Raw genomic sequence first — 9,062 nt, 5'->3', positions numbered from 1 at the left:
TGTCATGGGGGACACGGTGAAGCGGCCGCCTTGCCACACCAGGGATTGCAGGGGGGATATTACTCGCGGATGGCCCGGTCGAGGACGGTGGTGGCCGGGACTTAGGTGGGTTGGTGATGGCCATCCAGCACCAAGCACTGGGGCGCGTGCGACGAACGTCGGCCATGGGATCGGTGAAGCTCGAGACAAACTGGAGCTGGAGGACGTCTACACACCCCGTGGCGCGACAAATGTTGGAATCGAGGCTCCATCGACCAGGAAAGGTTCAAACACTAGGGTTTGCTCGTTCTCCTACCTTGTTCTGCCTCTGAACCTCACAACAACTCCCCGCAGCTCGAACTAAGGTATATGAACTGTAACGCATGCACAGTTTACCCACGTTTAGGCCACCTTGCGGTGTTAAACCCTACAACTGCTTGTCTGGATTGCTTGTGGGAGATAAAATGAGTACAAGGTGGGTTCTTACCCTAATGGAGAACATGTCCTTCTAAGGAAGCTGGGCCTCCCTGTAGGATCGAAAGTATGTCTAGAGGGGGGGGGGTGATTAGACTACTTGATAAGATATTTTTTTGCCTTTTCCTAATTCCACTTGAGGAACAGCTATGACAGTTATAGTAGGTCATACACACCCTCCACATGAAATTCTAATAATATAGCAGCGGAAAGTAAAACATGCAACTATAAAGTAGAGGAGTAAGGTAGGGAGATCAAATGCATGAGGTTGACATGGCGATGTTTGCCATTGTTCTGATAGGTGGCGCTATCGTACGTCCATGTTAGTGGAGAGTTCAACCCACAGAGGGTAACGGCTGTGAGAGTCCATGGAGGGCTCCACCCACGGGGGGTCCACAAAGAAGCGGCCTTGTCTATTCCACCATGGCTTCCGTCCACGGAGGACTAGCCTTACTCACGGTAGATCTTCACAAAGTAGGCGATCTCCTTGCCCTTACAAACGTATTGGTTCAACGCCACAACACAAAGTAGGAGGCTCCCAAGAGACACCTAACCAATCTAGGAGGCACCACCCTCCAAAAGGTAATAAATGTGGTAGATCAATGAACTCCTTGCTCTTGTGCTTCTAAAGATAGTCTCCTCAACACAAATCACTCTCTCACAGAATATGCATGGGTAGGAGAGGTTGATTTGGTGGAAAGCAGTTTGGGGAGGCTAGAGATCAAGTTTCAAATGATAGGATTGGAATATCTTGGTTCCAAAACATGATTAGGTGGTTCTCTCTCAAAAAATAGATCTAGCAGTGAAGTGTGTGTTCTGAGTGTTTTTCCCAAGAATGAGAGGTGGGTGAAGGGGTATATATAGGCAGCAGCCAAAATCCAACTGTCACACAGAAAAGAGCAAACTCGGTGACACCGAAGTTGACAACTCGGTGGTACCGATTAGCACTAAAGGTGTGAACTTTTGAATCTTGTGGAGACCGATATACAAAACTCGGTGGCACCAAAAAGGTGACTAACAGTTAGATGGCCAAACTCGGCGGCACCGATACTAAAAATCCAATTTTGTGTATCTTGGCAATAGAATGTTGTTCACACTGAACTCGGTAGCACCGACATAGTTTTAGTTGCACTGATTTTGTGGAAATGGCTAGGGTTTCTGGCTAAGGACAAACTCGGTGGCTCCGATATGGAAATGTTGGTGACACCGAATTTGCGAATGTGGAACTTGACAAAGTGGATATGTGTGAGAAATGACTCAGTGTTTTGGTGGCTAATTTTGAGCATTTGAGCAGTCAGTTCATTTTACTACCTCCCCCCTTTTAATAGTATTGGCTTTCCTATGGACTGAAAAGTGATTTCTCACAAATATGAAATGAAGAGTCTTCTAGCTTGAAGCTTGATCCAATGTTGTTCCTTCCCTGCATCCAGCGGCATCTCCACATAAACCTTAAGCCATAGCATCTTTTGAACTTTTTCTCAAATATACTCTGAAAACATATTAGTCCAATGATGCATATGTTGTGATCAATTATCAAAACCACCCTAGGGAGAAATTGTGCTTTCAATCTCCCCCTTTTTGGTAATTGATGGCAACATATAGATGAAAGCTGCGGCAATAGATATAATCAATGATTAGCATCGACGCTTTGAGAAGTATGTGAAAAGCAAGAGCTCCCCCTAAATTCATGCATTATTTAAAATTTGCGTTTGAATGAAAATGCACAATCGATTAGCATAATGGGTCACTCTTCCATGTCACATACATCTTGGTGGTGCGTAAACAAAATAGGAATGAATAACAATAACATGACACCAACAAGATAAGTGAGTGATCATCACAAAGATAGGTGAAAGATAATAATGTAGCATCACACAAGATAAAGAGTATGAACACACAGGATAAAGTCATCCAAAATTACAAACTTGTCAAAACCAAACGAGAGCAAATAAATTCAAAAGTCAAAAGCTTTCTCTCACACGAAGTCTATGATCTATACATTTGTCCCCCTTGGGCAAGAAGTTACCAAAGAGTTCAAAAGTATAGAACTACTCGTCTCTCTGGGCAGATGATGACGGAGTTGATAGAAGAGCATCCGTGAAGGATTCTTCTGAATGTCCTGGAGCTGGAGGAGTTGATACTAAAGGAGCTTGAGCGGGAGCTGGTGCTGAAGGTACTGAAGCTTGTGCTGAAGATGTTTGTTTTCTCTTGTGAGTAGGAACATCAACTGACCCTGGCGTGGTGCTGAACTAAGTAGTAGTGGGCGGAGGAGACTCTTCCTCGTCATCATCATCATCTTCATCTTCATCTTCTGAGCGAGGAATCTCAACTAAGTCAACTTCATGTTGAAGCTGTTTAACTATAGTTGTTAACTCGGAAACCATCACATCCATGTCATGAAACTTTGTTTCCACGACTCTCTCAAGGCTTTTCGGACTTTGTAGTATCTCCTCGATGTTCTTCTCCATGCCTTGGACAATGCTAACTAGAAATTCCATTTTCTCAGCTTGAATTCTGAGCTATGGAATTGGAGGTGGCATATTTCTAGCAGCCTCAGCTTCTCCTGCCTCAGCTGCAATTCTTGCTGTAGCTGAGTTGGGATCATTTTCATCCATTACCACTTCATTGTCTTCAAACTCTGGCTGAAGAGGTAGATGGGAACGATCATGTAGATATGCTTGATTTCCTAGCTTTGCATTGATAAGCATCTTAATGTAAGGAGCATATCCACATGATGTCTTCTAATCCACAACAGTTCTCCGAATAGTCTCGACTATCAAATCCATCACTCTAAATCTAGTATGGGTGTCTAGGAGGTACAGCAGGTTGATGGAATGTCCTCTAATCATCTTTTCATCTCCTGATTTAGGCATCAGGGTGTATCTCAGAATTGTGTTTGTTGTAGGAATGCCTGCTTGCAAAAAGTACACTGAACCCATCTTGTGACTAGCCAAGTACTTGTGTGGAATTGTCTTGTACATATTGGCCATTGAGTTGTGACTCTGCTTTGCTTGTGCATTCACATCTAAATCTCGATCTTCCTACTTGGGGACACCAATGATAGCAGGCCATTCAGCAATTGTGGCTTTATACTCGTGACCATCAGTCATCCAGACTAAAGAGCCATCATAGAAATGAACAATTGCATATAATTGCATGATTAGCTCGGATTCGAGGGGGTCATCTCTTTGCCAATAAACTTTTCAATGTCCACCAATTTGAAGTTTTCTTGGACATGGGGAAATAAATTCTCATTTTCCTTCGTATATGCCCAGTCAACATACCTCATATCACTAACAGCACGACTCTTGTCAAACAAGACAGTCTCATGAAAATCTTCTTGTTCCTTGGTGTGAAACCTTGGATCAACAACAATTCTTCTTCTAACAACATATGGATCATTAGCTCTCCACTTTCTATGTCCAGCATCCTTCCTCTTCTTCGTATTTTCTGCTATTGGATGAGCAGCATTGTGAATAGGGAGGGTTGGTCTGAGCTTCGTGAGAATTGGTACATTCTCATCTTCTTCCTGATCTGCAACATGGGAACTAGATGCAGGGCCTTTGGTCTTGGCAGTTGCAGGTATGTCCTTGGTAGTCCTTTTGGAAGCTATATCCTTCTTTGCTTTGGCACGAGGCTTAGGAGAAGATTTCATAGCATCAACCATCAGCTTCTTTTTCTTGGGAGGAATTGGGATCTCCTAAAGAGCTTGTTTCTCAACATCTTTTGGTTCTTCAAACATTGAAGTCCTTCTCCCAACAAGATGAACAGTTCTCTTCCTGGGCCTCTTCACACCAGCCTTCTTTGGAGATGCATCCTTGGAAAGTGTTGTGCTTTTCCTGGCATATTCAGGTGCTCTCAGATCAGCGCGGGTAGCACTTGATTTCATGAAAGTTTTCCTTGGAGCCCTTGAAGGAGCTGATGTTTCGTCTGGCATAAACTATGAGTCCTCTTCATCAGAAACTAGGTTCTTCCTTTGCCTGGTGGCTGCGTTGGGCAAACAATGAGAGCTGGGAGAACTTGGGTCTGAAGCAGACTTCTCTGGACTAGTGCCTTAGTCCATCTCAACACTCTACTCTGTGAAGTCATTCTGACTATCTTCTGAACCAGACATATCTGACACGCAAGCACAAACTCAGTAGCAAACAGCAAATCCTATGAAGTGGGTATAGGAAAGACAGAAAGATGAGTATCACAAAATTCATATGTTTTTGAAAATTTGAACACAAAAATCCTTAGTTTTAACTTTCTGCGGAACTCATATTGGTGGAACCGAGTTTCAACTTTCGGAATCTCCGAGACACATGAACTCCTTAAGATAAACTTGGTCATCATTTTGGTGGAACCGAAAATAACAAATCGGTCTGACCGAGTCCATTTTCAGGAATCCTAGGTTCAAAATCGGTAGCACCGAGTTTTATAACTCGGAGTCACCTAGATGGGGTCTACGGACTGTTAACCCAAAAAACTTCCTAGTTCTCTAATCAACGGGATTCATCTGGTGGATAGAGAGGTTGCGCATAGTGGCTTGTGGATAATTTTTTTCCATTACATATGAATCAGATGGAGGAACACAGAGGGGGTCCGATCATACTGCAGCTTGGTGGTGGTCCGACTACGGCGGCGACGGCGGTGAAGATTCCGCTGACGGCGGCGATTCCCAGCAGCGGAGAAGCACGGGAACTCAATGGCGACGACTAGGGGTCCAGGACGCAGCTTAGGGTTTGAGGCGAAACGACTTTCACGATTGGAAATCAAAGAACCTGTCCGCTGGAATATATACCCATTCGTTGTCGGTGTCACCGAATTACTGTAGTGTCAGCTGACAGGGAAACTCAGTGGAACCGAGTTTGTGATTCCGGTGGTACCAAGATGGAAAACCTAGATCAACTCTGGACTTTGGTGGAACTGAGTTTGTGAAGTTGGTTTCACCGAGTTCCTTCATAGAGAGGTTTTGGAGGACGAACATTAATGATACGGAACTCCGAGTGCTCCTTCACACAGAGGGATCGACAAGTGCTTGTTCAAGTTTTATGATGAAGCATGAATAGAACTTGAGATGAGATAGCATACATAGCTAGAGAAGGGTACTAGGCATTCTTGTGCATCCAATTGGCAAAAGATAAATCAAGAGCCAGATAACAACAATTAGATGTCCTCGAATGAACAAACACATGCATACCAACATTCTCACACAGTATGAATGATAAAGAAAAACACGGTGAACATGCACAAACATCCTAGCACTATCAATCACTTGGGCGATGACAAAGCCATCTATATATGAGTATATTGACATAGGAGTTAAGTAAGAATAATTGATCATAGGTCATACTCGTCGTTAAGCACAAGTGGGGTTACTAGTTTTACATAAGCATTAATGTGTTCATATCCTTAGGGGATTCTTATACTCCAGTCTTAGAGTAAAGCTCCCCCTTCATATGACATCCTCACTAAGAGGGAACAACTAACCTTGGGTTTTGTCGTATAAGACTACAAGTAGGTGAAGTAGTGGTGGATGCTCAATGATGATGAAGATCATCTTGAGTTGGGAGAAATCCTTATTGCTTTCATACTCTTCTCACCTACATGGGTTAGTCGCAAAGCACGATGCAAGAATATCCCTGACCATGGAGTGAGACACAAATGGGATGATGTCGAAAGAGGCAGTAATTACCTTGTTCCTTGCTTACCTTTGAGGGAATGTGACTCCTTGAACTAATGCATATGGTTGCGGTTGATTGCAAATAGTTCTTGCGAAAATGAATAAGAGTGAATTTCATTGGCGGAGTCACCCCTTATGAACTTCCCTAGTTATTACTCTTGGGGATCCACATCAAATTGATCGGAATCCTTGGAGTTGTGGTAGAGCTAGTAGTGTCCTTTGGAACCTACTTGACCTTGGCTTGGGTTTCTTCTTCAAATAGGTCAATTTCATCTTGAAGCTTTCCCTCGCCTTTGTGGTCTTGTGGTAGAAGGCCCTCTTGTGAGCTCGTTCCTTTGGGAGGAGTGGGATCACACTTCTCCTCTTAGGGAACAAACTTAGGAGTGGGATATGGACCTTCTTCCCAAACATCTCCATTGACATTGAGGTAGCCAATACCTTGTTTCTTCCGATGTCCTCCTTGCTTGCGCACTATTTTCTCGAATTGTTCACTTGCGGCAAGGTTCTTGAAGACACCTTTCTCTATAATCCCTTTCAATGGATAATTTTCTTGCTCGAATATAACTTCTCTAAGAGAATCGTTAGTGGAATCAATAGAGCTACTAGAAATAACATTATTGGATTTAGCTTTATCATAGTTGTTACTAGATGAAGAAATCTTCTTGACTTTCTTACTAGTATTCCTATGTTTAACTTGTGGAACAAAGTTGGACAAGAGTAATCATTTGGCTAGATAGGAAGAACTCTTCTTTCGAAGATCACCATTGATTGCTTTTAAGAACTCATGCTCTTGCTCCAAGTTGAGCTTCTCGAAGAGTAGCTTCTCATGGGTTCTTGCAAATTCTCTATAATCTTCTAAAGTAGTCTCAAGAGCTAACTTAATAGTTTTCATTTCTTGAGTTAGTCGTTCAGTTTCTTTCTTATCATCATCATTTGATTTCTCTTTACTAGCATGATAAATAGCAAGTTCATTTTTACTGCAATCACTAGTTTTATCAAGAAGCAAGTCATCTTCTGCTAACAAGCCATCTTATTCACTATTAAAATCAAGATACTCGGGATGTGATACCTTGGGGCCTTTATGTAACGTCCAAGATGCGGTCCTATCCTTATTTTGGCGCGAGGGCCTCGACAGGGATAGAAACGCATCTCGTCGTTTCGCAAGAATGGATATCGTTACAAGTACATGTACTAAAAATATGAGTATAAGGAGTTGGCTTACACTCACCACAAGCTACATCAATATCACATCAATACAACAATATACAATCATCATGAAGAAGAGTGGGGTCTGACTATGGATGAAAACAAACGATAAAAGAACGACGTACATCCTTGCTATCCTAGGCTGCCGGCCTGGAACCCATCCTAGATCGACGACGAAGAAGAAGAAGAAATTCCAAAAGCACAATCATCGCGCTCACATCAAAGTAACTCTTTACATGTACCTGCAACTGTTGTTGTAGTAATCTATGAGCCACAGGGGACTCAACAATCTCATTCCAAAGGTATCAAAACTAGAAAAGCTCGATGGTTGAGGTATGGTTAAGTGGTGAGGCCGCAGCAAGCAACTAAGCATTTATTTGAGGTGGCTAACTTACAAGTACAAGAATAAGAGGGGGGTGATCGATGCATAATCGGACTTGATCTAATAATGATCCTCTACACCTACTTACGTCAGACATAACCCCACCGTGTCCTTGATCGGAGAAGGGGCTCGTGAAAGAGGCAATCACGGTTACGCACTCAGTAGGCATATTTTTAGTTAAGCCTATTTCAAGTTATCTAGATTCGGATGTTTAACAAAGTTTCCACGTTTCCACATAACCACGGGCATGACTTTCCGAAAGATTTAACCCTACTGGGGTGCTCCAGCTAGTCCATCACAAACTAACACACGCTGCGATGGAATAACCTCGATTAGGGAAACTCTTGATGTCCTCGGGTTCCTATTGGAAAACCTGAACCTCGAGATAGCCCAAAGTATCCTCGCAATCCCATGCACGAGACGCTCGAGAAAGGTAAAACAAGTCTAGCAAGGCCGCGCGGCGTGTCGACGATCCCGATAGGAGTCGCGTATCTCGATCTCAGGACACGACGGATGGGCACTATTTACGGTAGCTGGATAAACATCCCTCGAGTTCCCCCGGGTGGCCCCGCAAGTGGCTTTGTTTGAGACCAACACCAGTAGCATTGTCCCCCTGTATTATATGGAATTACTCCTGAGGTTCATGGCGCCCTATGTTTTCCATATTAACAGAATTATTATGTTGGGCAAATATAGTACCAATGTTGGGCTTTGCCAGACAAGTTTTATCCCAAAACGAGAATCTAGGGGGTCCCCATAACAACCCCAAGCATGTTAGGAGCGCTCATTTATGGAACATAACACCGGTAGCCGAAACTAAGGTGAAAAAGGTGGAACCAAACACCAGGCTAGAAAGCCAAGCCTTCCACATTTTACCAAGTGTATAAGTACATTAAATTAATTAGCATAATATGGTGATATAACAAGGAACCCATGTTATCACATGGAAGAAACTACACGTGCAACTAGCAATGCTATAGGAAGGCTGAGCAAGTGGTAACATAGCCAAGCAGTGGCTTGCTGGGTTGTGGAAAAGGTTAGAGGTTCTCATGGCAATGTTGGGACATTGACATTTAACAGGTGGTAGGCAGCGAGACATAGCGAAAGAAATGAGACAATTAGCATGGCAATGATAGTAATGGTATCTAGGGAAATAATCATCTTGCCTGAGATACATCTCGGAAGAAGAACGACTCCGTGAAGCGGACGAACCAATATAGTTGAACGGATCCTCACATCCCGACACGCTTGCGGAACTCTACCGGGATGAAGCAAACCGGAAACAAGAATCATCACATAGTAACACCACCACAAATGCACGACATGATGGACACCCTAATATGATGCATGAACGGT

This window comes from Hordeum vulgare, chromosome 4H (genome assembly GCF_904849725.1).
Source record: "Hordeum vulgare subsp. vulgare chromosome 4H, MorexV3_pseudomolecules_assembly, whole genome shotgun sequence".
Lineage (NCBI taxonomy): Eukaryota > Viridiplantae > Streptophyta > Magnoliopsida > Poales > Poaceae > Hordeum > Hordeum vulgare.
The sequence above is the reverse complement of the archived record's forward strand: the minus strand, read 5'-3'. Positions refer to the sequence as shown.